Source organism: Vulpes lagopus, chromosome 15 (assembly GCF_018345385.1).
Source record: "Vulpes lagopus strain Blue_001 chromosome 15, ASM1834538v1, whole genome shotgun sequence".
Taxonomy (NCBI): Eukaryota; Metazoa; Chordata; class Mammalia; order Carnivora; family Canidae; genus Vulpes; species Vulpes lagopus.
Genome location: NC_054838.1, coordinates 17,620,529 through 17,643,446, shown reverse-complemented (window position 1 = coordinate 17,643,446; position 22,918 = coordinate 17,620,529). Strand labels below are relative to the sequence as shown.

The window sequence follows — 22,918 nt, the reverse complement described above, 5'->3', positions numbered from 1 at the left end:
GACTTAGTATTTCTTTGACAGCATTCTCTCCTATCAACACCCGCCCCCCACCCTGCACCCAAAACAAGTGCAAGGCCTTGCTGGTTATACTCCCATGGCTGTCCTCAATTCCTTTCCAGGCTCTCCTACAAAAGGCCCAGGGCATCTACTAAATGGTATAAATCTTCCATTTCTCCTTTTCAAGAGCTTGGAAGAATGATTAGGTGGCTCGGGGTTCTCTAAGGGCAAGGCTTTCAGTGTCATCCTGGAAAATATTAAAATGTGGAAAAACCACTCATCTCACCACCTCGTGTTTCTGTGTGGTATCAAATCAACCCTTTGATGATTTCCTTTTGGAATTCATTCAATCTGTTCTACCCAAATACTGAATCACGGTTCTACCACTTTGTGGAACAAATATTCCAAAAAGGCAAAAAGTGTAATCAGTTTTTTTCAGGACTATTATATAGTCTTCTCTTACAGAGCTCATACTTTGATCCCTATAATGGAAAGCCTCTCTATGATGAAAGCAAAAGAATTCCCAGTACCAGATCCGCCAGAATAATGACCTTATGTGCTACCTTTTCCGGGACCAGCGAAACTTTACACGGTCGAATTCTTTATAAAAAGGGTGATTTAGTTAAATTTATATGTTAAATTTAATTTACCTTGCAGAAGTTTGTAAAAGTTTTTCACATATAAACAGATTCATAGGGATCCCTGGGTGGCGCAGAGGTTTGGCGCCTGCCTTTGGCTCAGGGCGCAATCCTGGAGCCCCGGGATTGAATCCCACGTCGGGCTCCCGGTGCATGGAGCCTGTTTCTCCCTCTGCCTACGTCTCTGCCCCTCTCTCTCTCTGTGTGTGACTATCATAAATAAATAAAAATTTAAAAAAAATAAAAAAAATAAATAGATTCACAAATTGGGGGAGAGAGATCCTTTATTGGCCCAAGGATCTCAATTCCGGGGCCCAAGGATGTAGTTACCCTTTTTTAATGACAAGCTGAAGGCCTCAACCAAACAGGTGACCAGTGTGTAGAAGGAAGTCTTGGACTCTAGCACTAATCTCAGCCTGCCCATCACTACTGGGATACAAAACCTGTAAGATGCACGGACCCTGGCTGGGCCTCTCTTTTCTCCCCTAGCAGAATATAATCAAGAATCCCACAGTTGGGGCACCTGGGTGGCTCAGTCGGCTAAGCATCTGCCTTAGGTTCAGGTCATGATGGGTCATGGTAAGTCATGATTCCAGGGTCCTAAGATGGAGCCCTGCATCCGGCCCTCTCCCTTTGCCCCTTTGCCCTTCCCCCTACTTGTGTGCATGCACTTTCTCTCTCAAATAGATAAATGAAATCTTTAAAAAAAAATCTCTACAGTTGTAAGAATGTCCAGAAGATATCCACTGGGAAAAACCACAAATAATGGATCTCACTTTTTCTAACTACCTCCTGCCCTGTTGCCTCTCCTTTCCAGGCCATCAAAGTACACTGTCAGGCTGGCTGCAAATCGCCATCCTGCTCATGCCAATCCTGCCATCACCTCTAAGGTCCCCATGTTCCTTTAGACCTCTAGGCCTTTTGCATACACTGCTCTTCCTTCTTCTCCACCTCTATTTTGCTAGCCAACTCCCATAGTCGCTCAAGATTCAGTTCCAATAGCAGTTTCTCTGGTTACTTTCTCTAATCCTGACGCATCCTTTACATCTTTTCCTTAATAGTCTTCCTTTTCCTCTGGTTAATCACTTACATACTCTACTATAAATGTCATATTGCAGTAAATGAATTTTACAAAACAAGTACTCTTCCCATACGTTTATTTTTATTTAATTGTTTTAATTTATTTATGAGAGAGAGAGAGAGAGTGTGAGAGAGAAAGAGAGAGGCAGAAACACAGGAGGAGAGAGAAGCAGGCTCCATGCCGGGAGCCCGACGTGGGACTCGACCCCGGGACTCCAGGATTGCGCCCTGGGCCAAAGGCAGGCGCCAAACTGTTGAACCACCCAGGGATCCCCTCTTCCCATATGTTTAAATGAAAAATTACATATTTGCATCATAAATAGTAGAGGTATACTTTCCGGCATATTATAAATATTGGCATTTTGTAAATATTGACATTTTTAAATAAAACTACTATATTATTCTCTTTTTAACAGGAGTCCAAATTAATACAATAAAGTCTAAATACCATAGTGATTTACAATCCATCATGATCCATTTTAAAAAAACATGAAATTTTGTATCATTCCTTCTTCTCTGTGAACTCTTATTTCCTTTTTACTTCCTTCTCAGAATTCTATCCTAATATTTTGCTTCAAAATCTTTTCTGATCAAATTTTGATACTTCTCTGCAATATAACTATTACATATAAATATATTTATACATATATTTTTTAATTCCATGATTAAAAACTCTCAATGTTCAAAAAAATCTTTTCCTTTGGGTTGGGCTTTCATTATCTTTATTGCTATTATGCAACTGATTAAAACAATCATATTATGAATTTGTATTAAATAAAACAATAAAATTTTATTAAAAATGCATTAATTTTTCCATTATTAGACTATTAGTTGCAAGGGCCAAGAAACTTTGTTCACATAAATAACAAGAGAGGAATGAAAGAAATTTTGTTGGGACGCCTGTGTGGCTCAGTGTTTGGACATCTGCCTTTGGCTCAGGGCGTGATTCCAGGGTCCTGGGATCGAGTCCCACACTGGGCTCCCCACAGGGAGCCTGCTTCTCCCTCTACCTATGTCTCTGACTCTCTGTCTCTCATGAATAAATAAAATCTTTAAAAAAAAAAAAAAAAGAAAGAAATTTTGTTGTAGCAATATCAATCTTTGCACTCCTTCCAAATTATATGCCAAAATTATCAAAAATTATTTTTAATCCTCTACCAGCTGAAAACTTTTTCAATTTTATTGAAAGCAAAAGCTGGAACCATCTCATTGGAGAAAGGATTTGTTACTCAAGAGTCATTCATTTTCTTAAAAAAAATATTTCCAATTGTTCCTTTGCTTGGTACCCTCAAGAGTTTTTAAACAGCAGACACAGAAATAGCAAGAGTCAGATGAATAACAGTAATGGCCAAGTGGGAGAACAGTGCATGAGCACCAGGGCCATCACTGACCGGGAGGCTACTGCAGTCAGCAAGCTCTCCAGAAGCATATCCAAACCATGCGTCTCTCAGGCACAAACCATGTCTTGGTAGAGAGCTTTCTCCCATCATCATAGGGCTTTTCCTTCAAGTTCACCTTAACAAAGATGAACTGGGAATTTGGAATGTCGTTTCTCTTTTACAAAGTCATTTTCCAAAATGGGGGATTTGTAATCGGGTGATGATTATTAAATTCACCATCACAAAATAGAAAATGCCTAAATTCCTTAACCCTTTATAATGAGGCTGAAATGGAATCTCAATATATGGAAAAGGACTCCTCACGAATCTCAGTAAATACAGTGTAAGCAAAATAGTCTGAAACTATGAAAGGGGAATCAACAAGTAAACTTAGAAAAATGAATAAACAGGTAAAGGATGTAAGAAAGGAAAAAAAAAAAAAACCTTATGGTAGGAAAGAAAAACAAAACTAATCCCTGCAATGGATTGCCTCCCCCACAGTAAACACTTGATCAATCAATCAAATTTACAGAGCAGTTGGCACTGATTCTCAAGGAGATGAAACAGACCATCATAATGACTATACAAGTCCAGGATGTAAAAATAGAAGGTCCATCCTACAGCAATAAATAAATATGAGTATAACAGAAGTGATGCTACAGAAAAAACTAATCAAGAAAAAGATATAATATGCAAAAGCAAATAAAGAAAAAGAGAGATTCAAGAATGTACAAGCTGAAAAATCATAAGAAAGAATGCAGCTCAGAGAACCACCCTGCAAATAATAGAAGTCTTTGAACAAATGGCTTCAAGTCTATAATTAAAAGTCTAATGGAAGCAAAACTGTCCAGAAAAGAGGATTTTAGTCTAAATACAAAAGATTTATAGAATCCTGAACAAAATCAACAAACACAGATAAACACTATGACATTCTCATATTCTTGAAATATTAAAAAAACCTCTGCATATAAAAAAGACCCAAATCTGAATTTCTTTCAGTTTTGAAGATGATTCAATTAAGACCAAGAGATGCATATAAAAATCTCAGAGAAAGATTCTTTTTTACATCAAAGTATTTTACAAGGTGAGACTTCTTAAGAAAATGAAAAAGAAATATCTGTTAGAGCTTTGATCTTAAGAAATTTACCATCACATACTTCAGTCCAAAACATGGGTGAAGGAACAACTTTACATGGAACAAGTATTTAAGTTTTAAAAATAAAACCAAATAACCAAAATCAACAATTTCTTATTAAAATAATAAATAAAATTTTAAATAGGGAAAAGAACAATTCTCAAGAGTAAATTACTAGTAAAAACATACCAAAGTAAGAGGCAATAGAGAAGCAGGAGAAGAGCAGTATCAGAGCATGAAGATAAATTAACAAGTAATTTATACAATATCTTTGACATGTAAGAAGAGGCATACCCACCAAATCAAAGTGTGGGTATTATGTGGATCCCAATTCCCAAAAATTCAATTTAAGTAAAAGATACCTTTGAGACAATTGAGGACATCTGAATACCACCTGCGTAACAGATGATATTGAGGAATTGTTTTTTACTTTTGCTAAATGTGTTCTGAGTGGCTATATGTTTTAAGGTCTTTACCAGTTAGTTATGCTTTCTGAAAAATTATTGGGTAAAATAACATAATCCAGAAATGAAGGGAAATAGATAAAACTGGCAAAATGCTAATATTTGAAGCTGGAAGAAGAATATACAGGAGTTCATTATACAGTTCTCTGATTTTTGTGCATATGTGAAAATTAAGGGGCACCTGGATGGCTCAGTCAGCTGAGCATCTAGCTCTTGGTTTGCACTCAGGTCATGGGATCTAGCCCCAGTCAGGCTCTGTACTCAGAGGGAGTCAAGCCAGAATATTCTTTCCTTCTGTCCCTCCCCACACTGTCCATGCACACGCACACTCTCTCTCTAAAATAAATGGGTAGGGACACCTGGGTGGTTCAGTGGTTGGGCATCTGCCTTAGGCTCAGGGTGTGGTCCCAGGGTCCTGGGATCAAGTCTCACATCGGGCTCCCTGCAAGGAGGCTTCTTCTCCCTCTGTCTATGTCTCTGCCTCTCTCTGTGTCTCTCATGAATGAATAAATAAATAAAATCTTTAAAAAAAAAATAAAATAAATGGTTAAATCTTAATAAAAAAAGAAAGAAAATTAAAAGTTTTTCCAATTAGTAGGCTTATTGGGCATCTACCAAGTATCAGGCACTGTCTAGGTATTAGACACAAAGATAAGATGGCCTGCAGAAAGAAATGCAGTAAAGTAAGAGTTTTTAACATAAGGTTCACCCTGGCAAATATCCATGACAAAGTCACAGGTAGTGCTATTACTCCTATGCTTTATTGCCTATATTCATAATTGAAAGAAATATTAAATTTCAGTCTGGGATCAATGAAAATGATGATGTAATTTTTTCCTAACCAAGTTGCAGACTCTCTGAATTCTATCCATGAACCTCCAAGAGTTACATCATTCTGCAAATATTCATTAAATACCTATAAGGCAACAGTCACTGCTAGGCACTGGGGATGCACACGGGAGAAGAATACCATCTTTCAGCTCTACAAATTAAAACCGTGTGGCATTATCACCGGAACAGACAGATAGCTCAGTTGAACAAAAGTTTAGTAACATACTTAAGTGTATATGTAAATTTAGCATATGATTAAAACTGGCAATTTCAAAACAGTGGGAAAATAATGGATTTCTTAACAAATGACATTAAAACACTGGGAAAAAATTAAGTTAGCAGAGTAGGTAAGCACATGGGCTCTAGGGATCAACTACCTGAACTTGAATCCTATCTTTGCTATTTACTAGCTGAGCAACCTTTGGTTGTTATCGTACCTGCATCACAGGTTTGTTCAAAGTATTAAATAAGTCAGTACAAATGAAGCATGTGCCTGTCATATAATATGCGCTCAAAATATTAGCTTTATTGGTGTTACTATTTTATAACAGAAGAAGTTCCAGATTGAGTAAAGATTTAAATGCAAAAAATGACATTATAAAAGGGATACAAGAATATATAATGGATATTTATCTAATCTTGCTAAGGAAAGATCTAAGAATAATACCATAGGTAAAGAAAATTATTTGAAAGACTAATAAATTTTGGTACAACAAATTATTTAAAATGCTTACATGTGGAAAACAATAAAGTTAGAAGATAAGTGATAAAGTGAGGGAAATATATGGTGAGTTAACATCTTTCATCTTAAAAACATTGATAAAAATCAGTAAAAATATAAAAATACATGAACGTGTAAATCACAAAAGAAATACAGATTATATAATAAATTTAAATTAAATGCCATTAAGCATATGAGAAAAATACTCAACCTCAGTAACAATCAAAGAAATGCAAATTAAAACAGAGATACAAACCATTTTTATCTTATCAGATTTGCAAATACTATTTTCCTTCTTTTTAGCTTGGCGGGGACAGCTAAAAAATGGGCACTGTCACCCTAGCAGAAATGAAGCTTAAAGATTTTTTGGAGAGTGATTTGGCTAAGCATATCAAAAGCCCTTAAAATGTTGATCTCTTTCATCTACTCATCTTATTTCTACAAATGTATCCTCCAAAAATAACGAGGGAAAGGAACTGCACTAAAATTCAGACATAATACAGAGTTTTTACAACAAAAAGTGTGTGGGGGGGACAAAATGTAAGTAATAGATTAAACAACTATTTAGTATTTTGTGAATATATGTTTATTTGTTGTACAGTGTTGGTGCATATATTCTGGTAGTGTGTGTGTGTGTGTGTGTAAGTAATGGTCATCTCTGTATAGTGGGATTTGGGGTTATTTTTTTACTTCTGTTTTCTAATTTTCCTGGAGAGAACATGAATTACTTATGTAAAATTAGGGGGTAAATGGTCCATCAATGGGCTCTTGAAAATGAAGAGAGGAGAAAGACATGTAAATAAGTAAATGACAATAATAATCATGCTTCCAGAGTACAGAGAAGGGCTTGATTTGGCCTGGAGCTGAGTTTTGAGGGTGAATTTACAGGGAATGAAGTAGAAGGCCAAAAGAATATTAAGTACAAAGAAATGAAAGGGAAAAAGAGCCTATTGTGTAGTAAACTACATGCAATTTTGGCATGGCAGGAAGGGAAGGCTAAGTGTGAAGGATTTAAGTAAAAGCCAGATGACAAACATTTTTGAATGTCACATTAAGTTAGCTTGGAATTACCCTGTCAAAGAAGATTCAGTTAAGAGCTTTTATGATTCATTTACACAAAGATCAAGAAAAGGCAAAACAAATGAATATACAAGAGTGGTCAGGAGTAGGTACAAACTTCTAGAAGGTAGGATAAATAACCACTGGGGACATAATGTATGATATGATGACCACAGCTAACACCACTCCATGACATACAGGAAAGTTGCTAAGAGAGTACATCCTAAGAGTTCTCATCAGGAGGAGATAAAAATGTTTCTCTTTGCGTTTTTTTTTTTTATTATTATTATTGTATCTATATGAGATGATGGATGTTAGCTGAACTACTGTGGTAATCATTTCTCAATATACCCAAATCAAACCATCATGTTGTATGCCTTAATCTCATACAGTGACATATAGCAATGGTTTCATAATAAAACTAGAAAAAGGAATTCTATTTTAAGTAGTTGTAAAGATATGTAAAAAAAAAAAAAAGACAATAACAAATAGCAGAGTGGTTGGGAGTAGGAATGTGGATACTATCTTGGAAGAGACATAAGGCAACCATCCAGAGTGCTGGAAGTGTTCTATATCTTGATCTGAGCAGGGGTTACATGGGTGAATACAAATGTTGAAATCCAGTAGGCTATATGTTTAATATTTGTGCACTTTACTCTATGTTATTCCTCATAAAAAAGGAAAAGCTTTTAGCAAAAGAACTATGATAATGAAACTATTTTAGAATGATCACTCTTGGGAGCAGGCCGGGAACTGACAGGAACGTCCAGGGGCAGGCATTCTGAGACACTGAGGATGTATTCCAGAAAAAAGATGGTAAAATCTCTAACTCAGTTGGAAACGAGACAGTGAGGAGGGTTTTTGGGAAATGCAACTGACAAGACTTTCAGTTTGATTACTGAGAAAAAAGGAGAAATCAGAGATGATTCGGATATCATTAAAGAAGCTTGTGAATACAGAAGAAGAAAGAGCAGCTTTGTAGAGGTAAGTATGGAACAGGGAAAATTTGAGGGGCCTGCGGATCATCCAGCTGCTGAGTAGCAATGATTATACACACTAACTGCATGCCAAGTCATCTATGTACTTTACATGTATTAATTCATTTATCCTTACGAAGACCTTAGGAGGGAGGCACTATTGTTAGCCCTTTTACAGATGAGGAAACTGAAACACAGAAAGGTTAAATGACTTATCCAGGATCACATATAGTAAGTGGTTAAAAAAAAAAAGGATTTGAACCCAGGCCATCTGGCTCAAGAACTCATGCTCTCAGGGTAACCATTGAGCTACAAGTAATGTATCTCTGCCATAAAGGAAATAGTTGAAGCCCTGGAAATAGCTAAGATCCCACAGGAAGAGAGTATACAAAAAACTAGAATGATAAAATGTGCTCAGTGCTGTTGCAAGGGTTAAATGAGATGACACCTACAAACCTCTTAGCAATACACAGGTAATAGAGACAGCACTCACTTGAGGGAACCTATTAAGGATAATTCTTTGACAAAATGGTATCATACAAAAGAGACTAGGTTAGATTAAATGATGATGAAGACACGTAGGGGCAATAGGGGAAATATGGTCTGGGTTAAAATAAAAATGCCTTGACCTGGAAAAGCAGAAGAAATTGAAAATAAAATAGAATGAAAAACAGTATGTACGACCTGGTTTTACTCAAAAGACAAAATACAAATATATACATATGTGCTTGGAGAAAGTTCAAGAAGGTGGTGCACTAAGATATTAATAGTGGTGATCTCTAGGTGATAGGGAAGTGAAGCTTTTAATATTTTTATATGTACTACAATGTAATTATATATATTTTTTAGTTTTTTTAAGATTTTATTTATTTATTTGAGAGAGAGAAAGAGTGAGAGCACACAGGGAGAGGGAGAAGCAGACTCCCCTCTGAGCAGAGAGCCCAACATGGGACTCAATCCCAAGACCCTGGGATCATGATGTGGGTAACCACCTGCGTCACCCAGGTACCCATATATATATATTTTTTAAAAAACCAATTTAAAGTTGAAGAGAAAGATAATTTTATATTTTGTCATTTTCTATTAAAAGAGGTCACAGATACGAATAAGCAGAGCAAATCTCAGACAGTAGACAAGCTGGCTCCAGATGCCAAGCAAAGGAGGGGAAAGCAATCTCACTCCAGTTGGCAATGCAAAGGCTCAATGTAACACTCTTCTGTATCCATCTTCTTTTGCCTCTTTTGTTTAAGCAGCTGCCTTTCCAAATGATGGGAAAATTTAGCATAATTGCCTCCTCTCATTTGTGTCATTCACTCTAAGAAAACAAAACAACGTGCCCCTCCTGGCATTCCCCACAGAGAGCCAATGAAGCAGACAGAAGTGAAGAGCCTGAGAAATACTGAATACTGCATACCCTGTGTCCATTCTGTAGGCAAAGCAACTTTCAGAAGGAGGAAAGTTCTCATGGAGAAGCCTCTACTTTGGGATTTCACAGACAGAAGAGATTTTCCTGGAAAGATTTCAAATTATATTAAAGGTTTTATCAGAGGAGCACCTGGGTGGTTCAGCGGTTGAGCATCTGCCTTCGGTTCGGGTCATGATCCTGGGGTCCTGGGATCAAGTCCTGCTTTGGGCTCCCTTCAGGGAGCATGCTTCTCCCTCTGCCTATGACTCTGCCTATGTCTCTGCCTCTATTTATTTATAAATAAATAAAATCTCTAACAACAGAAAAAAAGGTTTTATCAGAGAAGTGCCGCCCTTAGTGGAACTTCCCAAATTTAATGCAAAGAAGGTAATTTTATTTCTCTTAAATTTCAAGATAGGGTTAGGAAACAGAGGCAAGAGGAACAGGGGAGAGCCCAGTGTGGACAGAACAAGTGAAGACGGATGCACTACTGCTGATACACTCTCCTCTTATATAGGAACCCAAGGAAACTGGTCAGCTACCAGACCTACGAACGGACCAGTTGAGGACCCTCACCAATCCTCAATCATTTTCAAAACTACCTCAGCATTCAGCATATCACCTCTTACGTGGTGAACATTCAACAAATGAATGCAGGCATAAGTGAGCAGCTGAACTGAGGGCTTATGGACCCATTATACAGCTTTAGGTTCTAAAAGAACTTAATATGAACTAGAACCAAATGTTCATATCCTATCTGTAACACTTGATGCAATATGACCAAAAGATTAAAACTCCAATACTTGGCATAGTATTAGATATTTAACAGGTCCTGCTCAATAAGTATTGGTTGAATGCTAAATGCTCCAGGCTTTTTCTGCAACCCAAACTCTCAGATCCAGTAGGAGATATTATTTAAAGGTCTGTGTTCTCACTTACATACTGACTTGAAGTTTTTCCTTAGAGATGGAAAAAGATTCCTGAGGATGGAAAAAACTTTTAAAGTATCATACCCCATGCCAATTTACTGGCCTGGTAAGGGTTGTATCAATCTATTCTCATCAGCTCCAGTTGAAAACATGTGGACTACATGAGGCGCCTGGGTGGTGCAGTCGTTGAACAACCAACCCTTGGTTTCGGCTCAGGTTGTGATCTCAGGATCCTGGGATGGAGCCCGAGTCTGCTTGGGATGCTTTCTCTCTCTCTCTCTCTCTCTCTCTCTGCCCTTCCTCCCACATACATACATACATACATACATAAATCTAGAAAGAAGGCAGGCAGGCAAGCAAGCATGCCTGCCTCCTTGTCATTCTAGATTTAAAGTCTTCAAGATAACATTCAAGATCCTTGAGAATCTGGGGTACCTGGCTGGCTCAGTCAGTAGAACATGTAACTCTTGATCTCCAGGTTGTGACTTCAAGCCCCACATTGGGCATAGGAATTACTTAAGAAAGAAAAAGGAGGGTGGCCAGGGTGGCTCAGCAGTTTAGCTCCGCCTTCAGCCTGGGGCCTGATCCCGGAGACCCGGGATCCAGTCCCACATAGGGCTCCCTGCATGGAGCCTGCTTCTCCCTCTGCCTGTGTCTCTGCCTCTCTCTCTCTGTTCGTCTCTCATTAATAAATAAATAAAATCTTAAAAAAAAAAAAAAGGAAAAAAAAAAAGAATCCTCCAGTACCTGGTCTTATCCAGCTTCTACAGCCTACTCTATCTCCCATGGATCTCTTTCATAAACTTGCTGATTCAATTAGGATGACCTAATTTCCATCCTAATTTCTATCCTACACAGCCAACATTTTTTTCTGCATCTGGGCCTTTGTTGGAGCTATTCCTAGTCACTTCCTATCCCCAAAGCTCTTCCTTGATTCTGAAGGCAGCACTGTATGGAGCAAAGAGAACTGACCCAGGAATCAAAATACCTGGATTCCAGATATGGTTCTAACAAAACCATAAGTGCCTCTGGACAAGTCCTTTGCCCCTCTGAGCTCAGTGTCCCCGTCTATAGCCAGGAAGATTGAACTAGGTCATCCTAATAATCCTTCCAGCTTTCAAACACAACAGGGCACTTGGGTGGCTTAGTCAATTGAGCAGCCAACCCTTGATTTCGGTTCAAGTCATGATCTTGGGGTCCTGGGATCAGGCTCTGCCCTCATCAGGGAATATGCCTGAAGAGCCTGCCCCTTCCCCTACTCGCACATGCACACCTGCATGCTCTCTGAAATAAATCAATCTTTAAAAAAATAAACAACAAACCCATCTCTACGATTCCTATACTCGCAACCAAATTCAATCTTGCCTTAAAGGCCCTCAGTTATTTTCTCTAAGCACTCCAGTCCACACTATTCTCTCCCTTCTTTGAGCTCCTATCTGGAATCCAAAATAAATCAAACAGTACATTCATTCAACTCAGCTTTCCTAAGCATTTTCTTGGCCAAATATTATGGCAAAGCCTTGGTAATAAATATAAAACCAGGGGTGCCTAGGTGGCTCCGTGGCTGACCATCTGCCTTTGGCTCAGGGATGGAGTCCCACATCGGGCTCCCTGCAAGGAGCCTGCTTCGCTTCTCTATGTCTTTCATGAATAAATAACATCTTTTAGATTAGATAGATAGATAGATAGATATCCCAGATCTGGTATGTATCACCTGTGTATCCCTTTTCTCTGCTATTTTTATCCGGGTGAAGTTATGTTAAACATGAAAGTCAAAAGCAAATGACACCACTTACTTATTTAACAAATATTTAAAGAAAACTTAACCACATACTGTCTAAAAAGTAAAGACATCAGTAAACAGATGGACCAACTCCCTCATCTCATGGAGTTTATTTAATTGTGAAAGCAAACAGGAAAAACACACAAATACATAATACAATTTTAGGAAGGAAAACAAAGGAAGGATTTATAGGTTTATCAAGAGCAGTTTACATTGGATGGTCAGAGAAAGCCTCCTCAAGGAGATGCATTTGAGCTGACACCTGAATGAAGGAAGGTACAAACTAGCAATATTCAAGAAGAGTATCCCAGGTACAGGACAAAGGCTCTGAGACATAAGAGATGGGGAGGACAGTGGACAGCAGGTCGGAGGACTAGAGGCTAAAGCACCTAAAGACTTGGCAAGTGGGACTCTAAGTGTGATGGGTGGGATCCCATAGGAGAGGGCTGAAGTAGGGAACAGGCATAATAGGTTGCTACGTGAAGAAGAGACTCTAAAGGGAAGTAGTAGGGGATCCCTGGGTGGCTCAGTGGTTTAGCACCTGCCTTTGGCCCAGGGCATGATCCTGGAGTCCCGGGATCGAGTCTCACATCAGGCTTCTTGCATGGAGCCTGCTTCTCCCTCTGCCTGTGTCTCTACCTGTCTCTCTTTCTCTGTGTCTCCCATGAATAAATAAATAAAACCTTAAAAAATTAAAATAAAATAAAGGGCAGTAGTAGAAGAGTCAGGACCAGTTAGAGGCTATACACAGTTAAGGGCTTGGCTTTCAGTCTCTAACGGTCTAGATTCACATCCTGGCTCTTCATCTTTTAAACTATGTGATCTCAAGGAAGTTCACTTCTCTGTATGCTTACTTAGGGATATGTCATCTAAGTTTCAAAACCAAAATCAATATAATGCACTACGCTTTTTCTTAAAGAAAAAAAAATCTTCGGGCAGCCCCGGTGGCTCAGTGGTTTAGCGCCGCCTACAGCCTAGGGCCTGATCCTGGAGACCTGGGATCGAGTCCCACATCGGGCTCCCTGCATGGAGCCTGCTTCTCCCTCTGCCTGTGTCTCTGCCTCTCTGTGTGTGTGTGTGTGTGTGTGTGTTTCTCATGAATAAATAAATAATGTCTTTAAAAAAAAAAGAAAAGAAAAAAAATCTTCAAGGAATGATGTGGACTATAAAATATTCTCAGTACCACTCCATCATCCAACCATCAGCCTCATCTTAGCAGAGACAGTCACAATGGCCAAAGCAGTTACACCACCACCATGCCATTTTCCCTTCTGACTTTGTATATAAACTTTTCTGTTCCCTCTTTCCTAGGAATTTGCCTGGGTAAAAGCCTCTCATACCTGGCAACATGTCATGGGACCCTTGCCCCCAGTGCCCATAGTCCTAAAAATGTCCAGACACTAAAGCCAGAATATTCCTTAAAAACAAAACAAAACAAGCAGCATCACAACTTAGGAGAAAAAGAGAAAAAGAAAATAGAAATAATCCAAATACACATCCAGAGAATCATCTAGGAGGGTTCTTCCCATCAATGTACAGGAGTCACAGTGCCTTCAGCTAGTTGTAGTGAATATTCATAAAATGACCTCAAGTGATAAAGCATTTCCAATGGAACAAAAGTCTAAGTCAATGAGGGGAAAAAAAGAATTCTAACTTTTTCATCTCTTTATTCAATTTCCATAGTACTATACGCTCTTCAGTTTTTCTTCCCTGTCCCATTCACCCATCTCCCCACACCTATAATCCTAGTGACCTACCAAGCCCAACATTTTTTTTCAATATATATTTTATTTTTAAGCAATCTCTACACCCAATGTGGGGCTCAAGCTCACAACCCTGAGATCAAGAATCAAATGCTCTACTAACTGAGCCAGCCAAGCACCTCTTGATGCCACGTCTGAGTCTCATGTCCTGAGATCTACCTCTGGCCCTCCAGGGATCAGTAACAGTGACAAATACATGGGAACTAAGTAGGAACTTGAGTGCGGGCAGGGCTGGGCAAGTGATACTGCTCCCAAATTGTCTTTCTTGCTCATATCTAAACCAGGACTAAACAAAAGCCAATAAATGTTCTTTAACCAATACCTTTCAGCAAAGTTATTTCAAACTAATTTTGACCGCTGAGCTACTCATGAGAATTTCTTAAATGGTCCATCTGAAATAAGATACAAGGTAGCCTCTGCCCACCTCCCTTAACTCTAACACTTTCTGTAAAAACATTTTGGTCCTGGGGATCCCTGGGTGGCGCAGCGGTTCGGCGCCTGCCTTTGGCCCAGGGCGCGATCCTGGAGACCCGGGATCGAATCCCACATCGGGCTCCCGGTGCATGGAGCCTGCTTCTCCCTCTGCCTGTGTCTCTGCCTCTCTCTCTCTCTGTGACTATCATAAATAAATAATAAAAAAAAAAATTAAAAAAAAAAACATTTTGGTCCTAATATGATTCTAATTTAAGACAATGACCTGTCAAAACACAGATGTGGAAAAAAATAGCAAAACAAAACCCTCACAACTGATATTTCTGATTATTTTGACATTATGGACACAAATGAACACTTTGGCCTTAAATTCCATTTTCCATGCTCTCCCTAACCCTACAGAGTACTAAATATTTATTTGAAAGCTGGGTTTTCTTCATCTCTAGGTCTCTGTACAGATTTTGGTGTCCACTGAGAAACGAAGCTTTGACATCTGTCCCATACTAGTGCAACGTTTTAAGAGAACTTCCATTCCCCTTGTATCCCAGTGTTAGAATTACTCTGGTTTGTGTAGAAGCCCTTTGGGCCTAAGCACCTAGAATCCACCGTTGGCCAAACCAGACCTTCAGGAAAACCTTCTCCAGATAGTCCTTTCCTAGGTACTTCCTAATGCAGGGAATATTATGCTAAGTGGAGTTCCCGGCAACAGAAAATATAATCTGGGGCACCTGGATGGCTCAGTCTGTTAACTGTCTGATTTCAGCACAGGTCACGATCCCAGGGTCCTGGAATCGAGCCCTGCACCAGGCTTCCAGCTGAGGGGTGAGTCTGCTTCTCCCTCTCCCTCTGCCCTTCTCCCCTGCTTGTGTGCATGCATGCACACTCTCTGTCAAATAAATAAATAAATTTTTAAAAATATATAATCTAACACAACTGATAGCAAAAATAAGTAACTGGGCCCTGTTTACTCACTAAAAAATATATCCCACATGCTCAGCCTCCTAGTCAAGGATCATCACAGCACCTAGAAGGAAGGGCAGAGTGATATGCAAATAGCCACTTCCCAACAGCAACATTCCAGTCAGGAGGTACCCACTACCTCCATTATCCAATATCCAAAGATAACTTCCCATCTGATTTCTTAATTTTACCCACTCACTAATTCATCATCTAACACCTAACATGAAGCATGTTCACCAAAAAAAAAGAGTAGTAAGAGAACAAACAGATGCTTGAAAGCACTAACCTGGTGCTTTTTCCACAGTGGATATTCAATAAATGGTGAACACAAGAAACAGTGTATGAATGATACCGATATAGACGAGTGTCCGACAAAACATTCCAAGATGCTTACTCCCTGATGAGAAGTACTTTCTGCTCCACTCCAATTAGCCTTTGGCATGAGGAAGAATAGGGATAGGGAGGGGGGCATCCATAAATATCTAGATTCAAAGTTGTCCTTAACGAAATTAACATCCAAGATGCCAACTTCACATCAAAAGAAAGACAAAAAGCTACCAACATTTATACCTATCCACTCAAAGTAGTTTCCAGAACACTGACAATCAGGGTTCTCAGCATATTCTAATCACCACGGCCCTTTAACCATTAAAACGGGTTTTTATTTCTTATGCTATTTTTTATGCTATTTCCTATGCTATTAACAAGGGTTAGGTAGGTTCTTTCTATCGTATTTGCTTGGGGATCCTAAATTCTGGTATAAACAAATGATTCCCACACTTCTGGAAAGGTCCTGATTGGGCTAGTCTGTTACTTTTAGCATAGTCTTACAAAGGCTTTTGTAAGATTCTTTTTAAGCTCTTAAAGAACTTAGGCAAAATTCTTTTGATAATTTTTTTAAATCATCTCCAGAGTTTACATATGTTACACAATGATTCATGCTGATAGGGGGGAAAGCACATTTTATTTCCAAAAGGCTCCTTTCACCGAAAGCTGTAATTGCTAACATATCTGATATTGACTTCCTGCATAAAACAAAAAACAAAGCAACAAGTATAATCATAGGTCTAAAAAGAGAGATGTATAAAGAAAAATATAGAGTGCTCAGTTTGGTTAGCCAGACAAAGAGAAAGAAAGGATGGGTCCAGAGGGGCAATCTGCACATTTGGTAGCTGCCACTGGAGACCAGGAAAGACAACTTGTTCACTTTGTGAACATCTGTGTGTTGAAGAGGGATGGGAAAACTGAAAGTAAGAAACATTAAAAGAAAACTCAGCCTAACTACAAGGAGATAATCTGTGATCATCAGTCTGGAAAGCTCAGAAAATGTTTCCTAGAGAGGCTGTGAAACCTCTTGAGAGACAGCAAATCACTTGAGAGAGATTTAAGGATATTTGAAGGCAGAGCAAGTTAAAATGGTCAAATGGTTCTACTCTACTAGGAGATTATATCTGAGTATCAAAAGGATATTCCAGTCCTATTTTTCTAAGCTTTCAACTACCTTATAAAACCTAAATCACTCCTTTAATAAGCGATAAAAATAACAAATGCTTACCACATATAAAAACATTAACAACGATATGAGTAAGCAATGAACCAAAAAATGCAACCAACATCTCTGACATTTAAATAAGAGCACTGCCAAAGTCACTGTTGGAGACCCCAATTCTCAAAGCTAACCTTTAAGAGCATTCTCACAAAAACTCCAAGGAAAAGATCACCAGTCAACTAGTAAGGAGATTTGCCATTCTCTAGAGGGATTCCTAACTGATTTTCCTTTCTGATCTATAACCACAGGCTACAGATAAAACAAAATGGCTTTCAGGTAACACAAGATAACAAACTACGAGAAGGAACCAAGGGACTAATCAGGGCATGAACTCTGCCTGGACTGGGGATTACCCTCATCTAGAAGAATTAAAGTAACTGAGCTAAGAGATCCCCCTGACATCAAACTCCAGACACTTCTAAATAAAAATGGCAAAGCTGGAACTATTCAACCTACATCTCTGGAGTCTAAATCCCTTACATTTAAGAGGTCACATTCTTCCGAGATCCAAAATCCAAACGGTGTGAGTCCTGTCCTCACACCATTAGAACTGCTGGTGAGAATTTTACTTATCAAAGCCCCATTCAACGGAGTAAACTCTCCAGTTAGAGGCTCTTTAAGGTAAAAATGGGTATAGAGAATGGAGATCATATTTTGGGTTTATATTTTGTATGTTACGAAAAACTATGGTTGACTCTAACATTAATTAAAATAAAAATTCTCTGGTTGACAAACTTGATTTTTCTGCCTTTTTGCGGGGGGGGGGGGCACAACCTTCCCCACCCACTATCTGATATTCCTTGCCTAAAAACCCAATCTTCAGAGCACTGACAAGCTCAGAGGAAAAGGCCTAGAGGTGGCACAAGGACGAACCAGACATCTAGATTGTGTTCAAAGTGGGAGACAATTCTAATAAAGTGGCTCCACCCACCACTGCCCTTCCTGAGCCCATTATCTGCAGAGAATCAAAGGGTCTGGCTATAAATGTGGGTATTCAAAGGCCCTGTAAGCTCCCTGGTTGTGTATATGAACAATACAATTAACTGGTAAGAAATGTAGAGGGCGGTGGAAGAGCTCTGCACATCTCTAAATCCGGGCTTTCCTATCCTTTCGAAATTCCTACACAGTTAAATCCCCAAAGGTATCTATTGCTCCTCCATAACAATAAGTGAAATAAATGTGCATTTTTTTCTAAACTGGTCTTACTAAGAAAGGTAACCTCAACTCATTTTTATCTTGCCAGTACCAAATTTTTAAAATTCAGCCTTTTTAAAGAAACAAATGAATATTGGGGGATATCAGGACACCTCAATTTAAATGAGATCTTTAGGGCAGACCCTGGTTTGGGAGCTTAACTTCACCATTTAGTAAAGGCTCTTAAACAAATTACGACATTGATCTCTGTCCTGGGATAGTCGTAAAAGAAAAAAACAAAACAAAACAAAACAAAACAAAAAACTTTCACCAAAGCATTGCAACACATGTGGGGAATATAAACTGCCAGCCATGTTGCTCCACATACACATTCCAGTTCAATGTTTGCCTGGTCAGGCTCAGCTCTTTTCCAGATCCCCGACAGCCCTGTGGTCAGTGCAATGAGTTCTTCCCCAGTGAACCAAGCTATTGGAGGGTATGGTATATGGAGCAGGAATTTAAACACCCAGTATCTTTGCTACCTTCACTTTTTTTTTTTTAACCTTCCTTAATTAAGAACTACATCTTGTACCTTACCTATGATAAGCGTATCACATTGCTGTACCCTGATGTCACACAGATCTTAAAAACATTGCTTTGTCCATCATCCTCTTCTTAAAAACCTTTTAAAGTCAGACAATGTGTATAAGATAAAGTTCCAGCTCCTGAGCCAGGATTCAAGCTCACTAGTCGGCTTCAACTGAACTACCCACTACTCATTTTGGAAGAAAGCTGTGGAAGCACAAGCTTTAGAAGCAATCAGGAGTCAGAATTCCAGCTCTTCCACTCACTACTTATGTGATCTTGAGTAGGTTACTCATCTTTTGGATTTTCTGTCTTTAAAACAAGAATTCTCTTTCTTGAAGACAATAACAACACCTACTTTGCATCACTAGAGAATGAAAGAGAGAGCACAGCTTGTGGCACAGAGTAAGATGCTCAGAACGTATTGCTTTCCTCACCAGCTCCAATCCACATGATCTGTTCTGTCTTCCTGGAAACTCTCCCCAGCAACTCTCTGCCAGTTTTAGGGCCACACTTCGCTCTAAGGCCTAACTGAAATCCCTTCTCTACCATGAAGCCACTCTGGCTCGTAATTATTTTCCCCTCTGAGCTTCTATAATTAATTCTGATATTCTAAGCCAACAGATCTAAAATTGTTATTCTTCTCTTATGTGCCACTCCTCTATCTCCAATGAGTCCACAAACCCAAGAGCAAAGTTTTTACTAATTATCAGCCAATCGCTAAGTGTTCCATAAAAAAATACTTTGAAGATAATACCACTTCCCATATACACTTGGACAAATCTCCCCCATATCTTGAGGAGTTTTTTTCCCAAGGGTAATCGTTACTGAATAAATGAAAAAGGAAGCTTGTATCTACATAGTCACAGGGCAACTCTCAGACAAGCCAGCAGAGTCCAGGAGGCCTTTACTTCACTCCCTGCATTCAACAGGCTCCTCTTGAGCTCTTGCTTTGTGCGGTCCTTAATGCAGCCCTGGAGACAGACTATGGAGCAATTGGGTCTCTATCTCTGATCAGCTTTCCGGAACCTAAACCATTTCTGATTCTTTGGAAGCCCCCGTTTCTGAAAAATCTCATTATTGTGAATGGAGTCACCCTCTGAAAATATTACTTGGAGGGAAAAAAACAAAAACGAAAAAACAATAATGTAGTCATTTGGGTTTTATTCTTGTGGCCAGGTCAAGATGGCCAGTCCAAGTGTGTGCAGGTAAGAGCTCAAAATTGTCCTGTAGATGAGATAATGACCTCTTTCCCATTCCCAAGACCCACTTCCCAAACAAGAGAAACACCTGCATAGGGATCAAATCAAGAACTAGACTAAGGCAGCATTCAGGCAAATTTTCTCACTTCGTGAAGAAGGTGACAAAGTTGTTTTCTTCATGTTCAAGTAACTGTAAACCACATTCATACAAAGACCCCGGGAAAGTAATCTCTTCAGAAACACTTGAAAATGTTCAGTCTCTTGAATTCTACTAAATTACTAAATTCTTGGATAAGGTAGCACAAACATTGGCTAAAGTGTATTCCATTAGTCTTGAGTCCCTTAAAGATAGATCTTTAATATTTGGTGCACTTTAGGAGAAGGGCAAAAAAAAAAAAAAAAAAAAAAAAGGAGAGCTAATCGTTCACCAATAGTCTCAGTTTAATTTGTTGAAGTGATGGAATGCAAAGTTAATTTTCCTTTGTTTGAGTTCCGTGTGTGTGTGTGTGTGTGTGTGTGTGTGTGTGTCCCTCAAGGAGCCCGCCTACAAGCTAGCCCAGCTCCAGGTAAGGGCTCGGCGGCAGCGCAGCTCGGGGGACCCCGGGGAGTCCCAGGCCCGCCCGCCGCGCCCGCCCCGCCCGCAGCCTCCGCGCCCCGCAGCCCTGCGCTTCCCCTGACCCGGGGCTCGCTGCTCCCCACCCCCAACTGCGTGGCCCCAGCCCGCCGGAAAGCCGAGCCCGCCGCGGCCCACCGCCCGGGGGGCAGTCCCCCGCAGCCCCGCGGCGCTGCCCCCCGCCCTGCCCTCGGCGCCCGCAGAGGCCCCCCGAGTGTGGGCGCCCCGCGCGGATACTCACGGCGCTGGACCTCGGCCGGGGCCCGAGCGCCCAACGGCGGGGAAAGGCTGGGGCGGCAGCGGCGGGAGGGCGCGGCACGGCGGCCCCGGCGCCCCTCCCGGGGAGAGGGCACCGACCCCTGCGCCCCCGCCCCCGCGGGAAGACCGTCTGGGAGAGCCGGGGCGGCGGCCGGGCGCACCTACCTCGGAGCCCCCCAGCCAGCCCGGGCGCTCGCACCGACGGGGGCTTGTCTGGAGCCGCGCAGCCCGGGGGAGGAGCCGCTCCGGGAGAGAGGGCGGTGGTCGGGCAGGCATCCGCGCCCGGGGCTGTGGCCGGGCTGCAGGGAGACGGGTGGGAGGGAGCAGGGATCCGAGTGCAGGGGGGCGTGGAGGGGGTGTGCCTCCACCCGAGACGGAGAGGGTGGGCTGCCGGAGCCGGCGGAGGGGTGTGCTCCGAGGCCCTGGAGGGAACAAGGAAACCGCGCCGAGCGTACGGAGCGGGGAGGGGAGGCGAGGGGAGGCGAGGGGGGCGACCCGGGCTGGGGAAATGGGGGTGGGGGGGCAGGCTGAGGAGTTGGCCTCAAGCTGGACGGCCCTCACCTCGGCACCATCCGAACAAGAATTGTCTGGATCTGGAGCAAAGCACAAGGGGGTCTGAAACTTTATGTCATTTTCTCATACACACGTGACCCCCCTGCAGTCCAGATGGTTTCAATCACTGGAGGAAAAAAGCGGCTCTGCTGGTATGCATGAAAAGCCGGAGTTGGGAGAGTCTGGGAAAAGCTGCCTGTACAGCTTGCCTGCCTTCAAACAAACCGATGAGCTCTTTCCGTTCTCCCAGCCCTCGGCCTGGGGGAGCCCTGCAAAACCCAGAAAGACATCACGAGAAGCTACGTTTGGAACTGCAGCAGTGGCAGAGACACTCTGAAAGCTCTAGGGTTCCGAGGAGTCTGATCTGCACCGAAAGTTCCAAGGGCATTCGGAGCTTTTGTTTTAAATACTCCATTTAGCTCGCAAAACCCAAAACTAGAATAGGGTGTCATTAAATAAGCAATGGAATACTAGCAGTGAGAATCTATGATTTATTAGTGGAATACTGAAAGACATCGTTAACTCAGTGTGACAATCCACTTGGAAAAGAATAACGCAAACCACTTAAAATCCAAACCCAGACATACTTGGTGGGATGTTAGGAAGCCATGTAACCCAATTTCTCATCCCATGAACCACTAAAAATAGACCTTGATATTGTAATGCATAAAATTGACTTTCACAAACCTAGTTTACAATTTGAAGGAGCAAATGCGCATGAATGAACATAAACAGGCTATGGCCGAGACATGTTTCAAAGCCCAAGCCAGGCCAATTCAATTATCACATATCCTAAAGAGGGAGTTACTCAGCTGCAGGACAAGCATCAAAAATAATGGGGATTTTAAGAGATACCTGGAAATAACTGAATTTCTTCATGATAGAAGAGAAATAGTGGCAAGAAACAAACTCATAAAGGCTATTATTGTTCCTTTGCCCAAAAAGGATATTAACATAAATTACTAGTACTAACTCTTTATCTTAGTAATAGTGGTACCAGAGGATACGTTTGGCCTTTCTAGCAGAAGGCCTTTTACACCGCGTGACACAGTTGTCTGTGTGTGAAAAATACATTAGTACTTGGCCAAGTAAATTGGTTCTCCACTAGGAAAACCCAAGACTTCTGTTGTTGAGGCCCACTGAGAAATACAGTGCACCTGGGTAGTTCAGTGGTTAAGCATCTGCCTTTGGCTCAGGTCGTGATCCCAGGATCCTGGGATCAAGGCCTGCATTGGGCTCCCCTCAGGGAGTCTGCTTCTCCCTCTGCCTATGTCTCTTTCTCTCTGTGTCTCTCATAAATAAATAAACAAAATCTTAAAAAAAAAAAAAAAGAAAAGAAAAGAAAAGAAATACAGGTGACAACCTGAAATGGGGTAAATCAGAACAAGTTTTACTCCAAATTCAAAATCTAGCAATGAGTTTCTCCTCTAGTTCAGTGAAGCACTTGAACCCCTTCAGGAAACCAAGGCCAT

At 40.8% G+C, this 22,918-nt stretch overlaps 1 protein-coding gene across 1 annotated transcript in view; it reads right to left on the bottom strand.

Moving 5' to 3' along the window:
• The window catches only part of DENND2B (DENN domain containing 2B), a 147,125-nt gene extending 125,845 nt beyond the window's left edge, over window positions 1-21,280 (bottom strand). The window contains exon 1 of the mRNA XM_041729818.1: window positions 21,060-21,280. The gene's annotated coding sequence lies outside the window, so the exon portion shown is untranslated. The remainder of the gene's footprint in view (window positions 1-21,059) is intronic.
• Between the last annotated feature and the right edge of the window lie 1,638 nt (window positions 21,281-22,918).